An 11,734-nucleotide genomic window follows, 5' to 3' on the forward strand; every position below is an offset into this window, starting at 1 on the left:
TCAGCGCTCAATAAATACAACTGAATGAATGAAATGATTAGAAGCAGCAGAGGAGGGAATATTATTATTATAAGTGGTGGGGGATGGGGGGGGGTTGGAACCGATGCCCTCTGACTCCCAAGACTGGGTGTCCTTCCCCAGCGCTTAGTCCAGTGCTGTGCACACAGTAAGCGCTCAATCAATACGACGGAATGAGTGAATGACGAAGAGAAGCAGCATGGCTCAGTGGAAAGAGCCCGGGCTTTGGAGTCAGAGGTCATAGGTATAAATCCCAGCTCCGCCACTTGTCAGCTGTGTGACTTCGGGCAAGTCACTTCACTTCTCTGTGCCTCAGTAACCTCATCTGTAAAATGGGGATGAGGACTGTGAACCCCCCGTGGGGCAACCTGATCACCTTGTATCCCCCCCAGTGCTTAGAACAGTGCTTGGCACATAGTAAGCGCTTAACAAATACCAACATTATTATTATTATTTACTTCCCTGCGCCTCAGTTCCCTCCTCTGTAAAATGGGGGTGAAGACTATGAGCCCCACAGGGGCAACGTGATTACTTGTATCCCTCCCAGCACTTAGAAACAGTGCTTAGCACATAGTAAGCGCTTAACAAATACCAACATTGTTATTATTATTTACTTCTCTGGGCCTCAGTTCCCTCACCTGTCAAATGGGGATGAAGACTGTGAGCCCCACGGGGGACAACCTGATCACCTTGTATCCCTCCCAGCGCTTAGAACAGTGCCTCGCACATAGTAAGCGCTTAACAAATGTCATCATCATTATTATTATTTACTTCTCTGGGCCTCAGTTCCCTCCTCCATAAAATGGGGATGAAGACTGTGAGCCCCCTGTGGGACAAACTGATCACCTTGTAACCTCCCCAGAGCTTAGAACAGTGCTTAGCACATACTAAGCGTTTAATAAAATGGCATCATTATTATTATTATTATTATTCTCCGGGCCCCAGTTCCCTCATCTGTCAAATGGGGATGAAGACTGGGCTCTTTCCACCGAGCCAACAGTGCTTTGCACATAGTAAGCGCTTAACAAACGCCGACATTATTATTATTTACTTTTCTGGGCCTCAGTTCTCTCATCTGTAAAACGGGGATTAAAACTGTGAGCCCCCCCATGGGACATACTGATCACCTTGTAACCTCCCCAGCGCTTAGAACAGGGCTTTGCACATAGTAAGCGCTTAATAAAATGGCAACATTATTATTATTATTCTCTGGGCCTCAGTTCCCTCATCTGTCAATTGGGGATGAAGACTGGGAGCCCCCCGTGAGACAACCTCATCACCTTGTAACCTCCCCAGCGCTTAAAACAGTGCTTAGCACATACTAAGCACTTAATAAAATGGCATCATTATTATTATTATTCTCTGGGCCTCAGTTCCTTCATCTGTCAAGTGGGGATGAAGACTGTGAGCCCCCCGTGGGACAAAATGATCACCTTGTAACCTCCCCTGCGCTTAGAACTGGGCTTGGCACAAAGTAAGCCCTTAACAAATACCATTAAATAAAAAAGTAGCGCTTGAGAAACAGCGTGACTCAGTGGAAAGGAGCCCGGGCTTTGGAGCCAGAGGTCATGGGTTCAAATCCCGGCTCTGCCACTTGTCAGCTGGGTAACTTTGGGCAAGTCACTTCACTTCTCTAGGCCTCAGTTCCCTCATCTGTAAAAATGGGGATGAAGATATCCCCCCCCCCCCCCAGTGCTTAGAACAGTGCCTTGCACAGAGCATTATTATTATTATTATTATAGCCCGCTGTTGGGTAGGGACCGTCTCTATATGTTGCCAACTTGTCCTTCCCAACCGCTTAATACAGCGCTCTGCACACAGTAAGCGCTCAATAAATACGATTGAATGAATGAATGAATGAGCCCGCTATTGGGTAGGGGCCGTCTCTCTACGCTGCCGACTTGTCCTTCCCAAGTGCTTAGTCCAGTACTCTGCACGGTAAGCGCTCAATAAATACGATTGAATGAATGAATGAATGAATGAATGAATGAATGAGCCCGCTGTTGGGTAGGGACCGTCTCTATATGTTGCCGACTTGTCCTTCCCAAGCGCTTAGTCCAGTGCTCTGCTCACAGTCAGCACTCAATAAATACGATTGAATGAATAAATACGATTGAATGAATGAGTCTGCTGTTGGGTAGGGACTGTCTCTAGATGTTGCCAACTTGTACTTCTCAAGCGCTTAGTACAGTCCTCTGCACACAGTAAGCACTCAATCAGTACGACTGAACGAATAAATACGATTGAATGAATGAATGAATAAATGAGCCCGCGGTTGGGTGGGGACCATCTCTAGATGTTGCCAACTTGGACTTCCCAAGCGCTTAGTCCAGTGCTCTGCACACAGTAAGCGCTCAATAAATACGATTGAATGAGTGAATGAGTGAATGAATGAATGAGCCCGCTGTTAGGTAGGGACCGTCTCTACATGTTGCCAACTTGGACTTCCCAGGCGCTTAGTACAGTGCTCTGCAGCCTGCGCTCAATAAATACGATTGAATGAATGAATGAGCCCGCTGTTGGGTAGGGACCGTCTCTAGATGTTGCCAACTTGTACTTCCCAAGCGCTTAGTCCAGTGCTCTGCACACAGTCAGCGGTCAATAAATACGATTGAACGAATGAGCCCGCTGTTGGGTAGGGACTGTCTCTAGATGTTGCCAACTTGTCCTTCCCTAGCGCTTAGTCCAGTGTTCTGCACACAGTAAGCGCTCAATAAATACGATTGAATGAATGAATGAGCCCGCTGTTGGGTAGGGACCATCTCTATATGTTGCCAAGTCCACTATTGGGTAGGGAGTGTCTCTAGATGTTGCCAACTTGTACTTCCCAAGCGCTTAGTCCAGTGCTCTGCACACAGTAAGCGCTCAATAAATACGATGGATTGATTGTCCTTCCGAAGCGCTTAGTCCCGTGCTCTGCACACAGTAAGCGCTCAATCAATACGACTGAATGAATGAATGAATGGGCCCTTTGGTAGGGACCGTCTATGTTGCCAACTTGTACTTCCCAAGCGCTTAGTACAATGCTCTGCACACAGTAAGCGCTCAATAAATACGACTGATTGATTGATTGTCCTTCCGAAGCGCTTAGTCCCGTGCTCTGCACACAGTAAGCGCTCAATCAATACGATTGAATGAATGAATGAATGAATGGGCCCTTTGGTAGGGACCATCTCTACATGTTGCCAACTTGGACTTCCCAAGCGCTTAGTCCAGTGCTCTGCAGTCAGCGCTCAGTAATTACGATTGCATGAATGAATGAATGAATGAGCCCGCTGTTGGGTAGGGACCGTATCTAGACGTTGCCAACTTGTACTTCCCAAGCGCTTAGTACAGCGCTCTGCACACAGTAGGCGCTCAATAAATACGATTGAATGAATGAATGAGCCCGCTGTTGGGTAGGGACTGTCTCTAGATGTTGCCAACTTGTCCTTCCCTAGCGCTTAGTCCAGTGCTCTGCACGCAGTGAGCGCTCAATAAATATGACTGAAAGAATGAATGAGCCCGCTGTTGGGTAGGGCCCGTCTCTACATGTTGCCAACTTGGACTTCCCAGGCGCTTAGTACAGTGCTCTGCAGTCAGCACTCAATAAACACGATTGAATGAATGAATGAGCCCGCTGTTGGGTAGGGACCGTCTCTAGACGTTGCCAACTTGTCCTTCCCAAGCGCTTAGTACAGTGCTCTGCACACAGTCGGCGCTCAATAAATACGATTGAATGAATGAATGAGCCCGCTGTTGGGTAGGGGCCATCTCTACATGTTGCCAACTTGGACTTCCCAAGCGCTTAGTCCAGTGCTCTGCAGTCAGCGCTCAGTAAATCCGATTGAATGAATGAATGAATGAGCCCGCTGTTGGGTAGGGACCGTCTCTAGATGTTGCCAACTTGTCCTTCCCAAACGCTTAGTCCAGTGCTCTGCACACAGTAGGCGCTCAATAAATACGATTGAATGAATGAATGAGCCCGCTGTTGGGTAGGGACCGTCTCTAGATGTTGCCAACTTGTCCTTCCCTAGCGCTTAGTCCAGTGCTCTGCACACAGTGAGCGCTCAATAAATACGATTGAATGAATGAATGAGCCCGCTGTTGGGTAGGGACCGTCTCTAGATGTTGCCAACTTGTCCTTCCCTAGCGCTTAGTCCAGTGCTCTGCACACAGTGAGCGCTCAATAAATACGATTGAATGAATGAATGCGAGCCCGCTGTTGGGTAGGGACCGTCTCTAGATGTTGCCAACTTGTCCTTCCCTAGCGCTTAGTCCAGTGCTCTGCACACAGTGAGCGCTCAATAAATACGATTGAATGAATGAATGAGCCCGCTGTTGGGTAGGGACCGTCTCTAGATGTTGCCAACTTGTCCTTCCCTAGCGCTTAGTCCAGTGCTCTGCACACAGTGAGCGCTCAATAAATACGATTGAATGAATGAATGCGAGCCCGCTGTTGGGTAGGGACCGTCTCTAGATGTTGCCAACTTGTCCTTCCCTAGCGCTTAGTCCAGTGCTCTGCACACAGTAGGCGCTCAATAAATACGATTGAATGAATGAATGAGCCCGCTGTTGGGTAGGGACCGTCTCTAGATGTTGCCAACTTGTCCTTCCCTAGCGCTTAGTCCAGTGCTCTGCACACAGTGAGCGCTCAATAAATACGAGTGAATGAATGAATGAGCCCGCTGTTGGGTAGGGACCGTCTCTAGACGTTGCCAACTTGTCCTTCCCAAACGCTTAGTCCAGCGCTCTGCACACAGTAGGCGCTCAATAAATACAGTTGAATGAATGAATGAGCCCGCTATTGGGTAGGGACCTTCTCTACACTTTGCCAACTTGGACTTCCCAGGCGCTTAGTCCAGTGCTCTGCACACAGTAAGCGCTCAATAAATACGATTGAATGAATGAATGAATGAGCCCACTGTTGGGTAGGGACCGTCTCTATATGTTGCCAACTTGGACTCCCCAAGCGCTTAGTGCAGTGCTCTGCACACAGTCAGCGCTCAATAAACACGATTGAATGAATGAATGAATCATGAAAAGCCGCGCAGCTTCTATAAAGGGGGGGGGGGAGCATTCATTCATCCCATCGTATTTATTGATCGCTGTGTGCAGAGCACTGTACTAAACGCTGGGGAAGGGCAAGTTGGCAACATATAGAAACGGTCCCTACCCAACGGCGGGCTGACAGACCTGGTCCCGGAGGTCGGTGGGTGGGTCGGTCGGTCGATGGGCCACCAAACGGGCGCGGGGGCGAAGTCGGTCGGCTACACGTCCAGCGGGGGTCCCGCCCCGGCCCTGCGCCGCTCCCCGAAGGCCCAGGCCGTCGCCTCAGTCGTCGCCTCAGCCGCCGCCATGACGGGCCGGCCCTCTCCCCTGACGCGCCGGGCCCGGGGGCAGGGAGAAGGCCGCACGCCCGGCACGTGACCGGAAGGAGGGCCGCCTACGGTGGCCGCCGGCGGACATGCCACTCCGCGCACGGGGGCAGGAGGGAGGCCGGCCGTCACGTGACCGGAGGAGGGCCGCCTACGGTGTCCGCTGGAGGACATGCCACTCCGCGCACGGGGGCAGGGACAAGGCCGCCCACCACGTGACCAGAGAGGAGTACGGTGGCCGCCGGCGGACACACCGCGCCACGCACGGACCGCCCCCCCCCACGCTCCCTCAATCAATCAATCAATCGTGTTTATTGAGCGCTTACTATGTGCAGAGCGCTGTACTAAGCGCTTGGGAGGTACAAGTTGGCAACACATAGAGACGGTCCCTACCCAACAGCGGGCTCACAGGCTAGAAGGGGGAGACAGACAACAAAACCAAACGTATTAACAAAATAAAATAAATAGAATCAATCGTATTTCTTGAGCGCTTACTGTGTGCAGAGCACTGGACTAAGCGCTTGGGAAGGACAAGTTGGCAACACATAGAGACGGTCTCTACCCAACAGCGGGCTCACAGTCTAGAAGGGGGAGACAGACAACATAACCAAACATATTAAAATAAAATAAATAGAATAGATATTTACAAGTACAATAGAGTAATAAATATGTACAAACATATATACATATATGCAGGTGCTGTGGGGAAGGGAGGGAGGTAAGGCGGGGGGGATGCAGAGGGGGACGAGTTCATTCATTGATTCATTCAATCGTATTTATTGAGCGCTGACTGTGTGCAGAGCACTGGACTAAGCACTTGGGAAGTACCAGTTGGGCAACACATAGAGACGGTCCCTACCCACCAGCGGGCTCACAGTCTAGAAGGGGGAGACAGAGAACAAAACCAAACATATTAACAAAATAAAATAAATAGAATAGATATGTACAAATAAAATAGAGTAATAAGTACGTACAAAAATATATATACATATATACAGGTGCTGTGGGGAAGGGAAGGAGGTAAGACGGGGGGATGGAGAGGGGGACGAGTTCGTTCATTCATTGATTCATTCATTCATTCATTCATTCAGTCGTATTTATTGAGTGCTTACTGTGTGCAGAGCACTGTACTAAGCGCTTGGGAAGTCCAAGTTGACAACATATAGAGACGGTCCCTACCCAACAGTGGGCTCACAGTCTAGGACTAGTTCATTCATTCAATCGTTTTCACTGAGCGCTTACTACTACTACTACTAACAATGATGGCATTTATTAAGCGCTTACTATGTGCAAAGCACTGTTCTAAGCGCTGGGGAGGTTACAAGGTGATCAGGTTGTCCCACAGCTCACACTTATTGAGCACTTACCGTGTACAGCTTACTTGTAACTAAGCAGTCACTCCTCTCCCCAGTACAGTGCTCCTGCACACAGTAAGCGCTCAATAAATACGACTGATTGATGTAGTAAAATAGGATATAACAGAATTGGTAGATTTTTTTTTATGGCATTAAGCGCTTACTATGTGCAAAGCACTGTTCTAAGCGCCGAATTCAATCCCTGCCCGCAACAAGTTTACAGTCTAGCGGGGAAATGTGCTCTTTTCCATTTTCCACTGTTTATATTAGGCCCCTGATTTTGGCCAGGATGGGGGTATTGTCAACAACTGCCTCCCATCAGCAACATACTGGGAGGGGGAGAGGGTGGGCAGTCTTATAAAAGAAAACACTGAGAAAAGGGAAAGAACCCACCCATCGCCCCACTATAATTACCAATCCAAGAAAGAGACGACCCGAGAAGAGGTACACAGTGGTCCAGTTTCCTAACTGGCCTTCACATTGATGCAAGGACCAGTGGACTCCAGCCCAGAGAGCCGAGACCGTTATCCCCTGCATCCCTTTTATGCCCTTCCAACACTCCTTGCCCCTCCCTGGTTCAATCAATCAATCAATCGTATTTATTGAGCGCTTACTGTGTGCAGAGCACTGGACTAAGCGCTTGGGAAGTCCAAGTTGGCAACATATAGACAGTCCCTACCCAACAGCGGGCTCAGAGTCTAGAAGGGGGAGACAGAGAACAAAACCAAACATATTAACAAAATAAAATAAATAGAATAGATATGTACAAGTAAAATAAATAGAGTAATAAACATGTGCAAACATATATACAGGTGCTGTGGGGAAGGGAAGGAGGTAAGACGGTCCCTACCCAACAGTGGGCTCACAGTCTATAAGGGGGAGACAGAGAACAAAACCAAACATACTAACAAAATAAAATAAATAGAATAGATATGTACAAGTGTTCGACAGAAAGCCCACCATGAAGATGGGCCTCCTTGCCTCTGAGGTAAATCTGGGTCTTCCAGGGCGTTCCTGAGATGTGTCTGCATATTTTGGAGTTAGTGGAGTTGTACCCCAGCGGGTTGCGCTCAGGTTGTAGTTGGGCTTAAACTGACACAAATTATCATCATCAATCGTATTGATTGAGCGCTTACTATGTGCAGAGCACTGTACTAAGCGCTTGGGAAGTACAAATTGGCAACATATAGAGACAGTCCCTACCCAACAGTGGGCTCACAGTCTAAAAATTATCCCCTTGATTGTTTAAAATGGTTAGAACCGAACCATTCCACTCCTCCCCAGTCTCAGATCCACAGCCAGTGAGAACACCAATAGAGCAATTTCACAAACAAATTCCATGAAGACTTCACATCACATCCCGTGGTCGGTAAATCCTCTCCCCTCAACGAAGACAAAATCTCCTTGTATTCCTGAAGACTTCCTCTTCATGCGGACATCGCTGATGTCCGCTCCCCCTGGACCGGATGGTCTGCCAGGGGCCTCCTTCTTTTCTGTGATTTCCATGTCACAGTTCGGCCCAAAGCCCGGCTCTGTGGGCAGCAGCTGAGCAATGCTCGCTTTTTTTTTTTGATGGCATTTATTAATCAATCAATCGTATTTATTGAGCGCTTACTGTGTGCAGAGCACTGTACTAAGCGCTTGGGAAGTACAAGTTGGCAACATCTAGAGACGGTCCCTACCCAACAGTGGGCTCACAGTCTAAAAGTGCTTACTATGTGCAAAGCAGTGTTCTAAGCGCCGGGGAGGTTACAAGGAGATCAGATTGTCCCACGGGGGGCTCACAGTCTTAATCCCCATTTTACAGATGAGGGAACTGAGGCCCAGAGAAGTTCAGTGACTTGATAATGGCATTTATTAAGCACTTACTATGTGCAAAGCACTGTTCTAAGCGCTGGGGAGGTTACAAGATGATCAAGTTGTCCCATGGGGGTGCTCACAGTCTTAATCCCCATTTTACAGATGAGGGAACTGAGGACCAGAGAAGTTCAGTGACTTAATAGTGGCATTTATTAAGCGCTTACTATGTGCAAAGCACTGTTCTAAGCGCTGGGGAGGTTACAAGATGATCAAGTTGTCCCACGGGGAGGCTCACAGTCTTAATCCCCATTTTACAGATGAGGGAACTGAGGCCCAGAGAAGTTCAGTGACTTGCCCAAAGTCACACAGCTGACAATTGGCGGAGCCGGGATTTGAACCCATGACCCCTGATTCCAAAGCCCGGGCTCTTTCCACTGAGTCACACTGCCTCTCTGCATCTGTCTGGTATGTTAATGTCTGTATATCACAGCTGTCATATTGCAGAAAACCTAACCAGCAGGGAAACGGGTCAGCTAACTCTATTGTGTTTTACTCTCCCAACCGCTTAGTACAGCGCTCTACATTCATTCATTCATTCAATCGTATTTATTGAGCGCTTACTGTGTGCAGAGCACTGGACTAAGCACTTGGGAAGTACCAGTTGGCAACACATAGAGACGGTCCCTACCCAACAGCGGGCTCACAGTCTAGAAGGGGGAGGCAGACAACAAAACATATTAACAAAATAAAATAAATAGAATATGTACAAATAAAATAGAGTAATAAGTACGTACAAACATATATACATGTATAGTGCTCAATAAATACCACCGATTGATTGATGTAATTTGTTGGGTTCAGTACTAAGCTGGGCCCCTAGACCACATTGGTAAAATTTGAACAGTTTTTTCCTGAGAATGCTTAAATATACACACACACACCACTCGAGTGAATCGCCAACTCAGCTTAACAAAGATAGGGATATCCACACTAGTCCTTCCCCGCAGCTTTTCTTTTAATTATCTTCACTGACTTGGCTCAGAAGTCCAAAATATTCCCACTCCCTCCACAATGTGGTAGCTGCCACCAGTCAGTACTCTGAGCAACAGAACATTTATCCAACTTGTACTTCCCAAGTGCTTAGTACAGTGCTCTGCACACAGTAAGTGCTCAATAAACACGATTGAATGTAACGACTGAATGAATGCCTTATTAGCCCCTCACGCCAAGTCACACATCAATCAATCAATCAATCGTATTTATTGAGCGCTTACTGCGTGCAGAGCACCGTACTAAGCGCTTGGGAAGTACAAATTGGCAACATATAGAGACAGTCCCTACCCAAAAGTGGGCTCACAGTCTAAAAGCACACATACTAAGCAGAAGCAGAATCACAGAGCTTCTTAGTGCGTCCAATTTTTCCTGTCAATTCCCAAAGCAGCGATCATTAATTACCCCATTTTGGAACGGGCTGTAGTTTCGCATTCTTAATCCTTAATAGAGTCGCCTATAAATTTCAACATCGTAACCCTGAGGGATCATTTGGACCCAGGGAAACCATAACCAACAGTAAATTGACCCCATTATTCTTGCGATAATTGGAAGACGGTCCACAAGATACCGTGAGCCATACCCCACTTTGCTGGCAATAATGGAAACAAGTTTTCCACTCGAAAGATCATCATCATCAATCGTATTTATTGAGCGCTTACTATGTGCAGAGCACTGTACTAAGCGCTTGGGAAGTACAAATTGGCAACACATAGAGACAGTCCCTACCCCACAGTGGGCTCACAGCCTAAAAGGGGGGAGACAGAGAACAAAACCAAACATACCAACAGAATAAAATAAATAGGATAGATATGTACAAGTAAAATAAATAAATAAATAAGATGCCTAAACTCTCCTTCAATCTTTCGCTTCGACCCAAATGTCCTCCTGCAGCCCGTAAGAACTAGTATATCAGTGTGGTGCTAAAAATGCCAAAGAACAACAATAACCACAGCTATTAAGGGGTTGGAGCAGGGCGGCGTGGCACGGCGGAAGGGGGAAAGGCGAGTTTGGGGTGCCATAATGTGAGGGGGGCAAGGAAAGTCACACGGGCAGGGCAAGGCAGGGAGGGTTTACTTACCTGATAGACGAATCCTAAAATCACTTCAACGGAAGGTGATTTCCCCAAGCTTTTGTGGAACCGTCAGAGGCGGCCAGCCAGGAGTCCCGGGGGCCCGGAGTTACAAGAAGCAAGGTCAAGGAGGAGCTGGGGGGGTCATCACCAGGAAACTCAGGCTTGAAGCGGTATGGCCTAGTGGGTAGAGCACGGGCCTGGACGTCAGAAAGACCTGGCTTCTAATCCCGGCTCTGCGGGACCTAGGGGTAAGTCACTTCACTTCACCGTGCCTCAGTTACCTTACCTGTAAAATGGAGATTAAGACTGTGAGCCCACTGTTGGGTAGGGACTGTCTCTATATGTTGCCAATTTGTACTTCCCAAGCGCTTAGTACAGTGCTCTGCACAGAGTAAGCGCTCAATAAATACGATTGATGATGATGATGACTGTGAGCCCCATGTGGGACACGGACTAGGTCCATCCTGATTGCTTTCAGTAATTTTACGGCGTTTATTTGTCAGTATCCTGATTACTATCTACCCCAGTGCTTAGAAGAATAGCGGGCACATAATCGGTGCTTAATATCACTAAAAAAAGAAAAATAGCTTATTTCCCAACCATTTCCTGAAAATGCTGCAAGAAGGCCCCAGGTGCTTGGCGTGAAGATAGTATTAGATGAATGCCTGCGTGCTTGAGTGGTGGAAAAGAGCCCGGGCTTTGGAGTCAGAGGTCATGCGTTCAAATCCCGGCTCCGCCAATTGTCAGCTGGGTGACTTTGGGCAAGTCACCTCACTTCTCTGGGCCTCAGTTCCCTCATCTGTAAAATGGGGATGAAGACTGTGAGCCCCCCGTGGGACCACCTGATCACCTTGTAACCGCCCCAGCGCTTAGAACAGTGCTTTGCACATAGTAAGCGCTTAATAAAATGCCATTATCATTATTATTATTATTATTAAAAGGGACCCTCCCTGACTGGGAACCTGAATTCCCCTGAGCGAGCCGAAAGCGAAATCATGGTGTGAGTTTGAGCTTGTCATTTGGGAGCCTTATTGCCAGCCAATCGTATTTATTCAGCGCTTACTATGGGCAGAGAATGA

This window comes from Tachyglossus aculeatus, chromosome 21, assembly GCF_015852505.1.
Source record: "Tachyglossus aculeatus isolate mTacAcu1 chromosome 21, mTacAcu1.pri, whole genome shotgun sequence".
Classification (NCBI taxonomy): domain Eukaryota; kingdom Metazoa; phylum Chordata; class Mammalia; order Monotremata; family Tachyglossidae; genus Tachyglossus; species Tachyglossus aculeatus.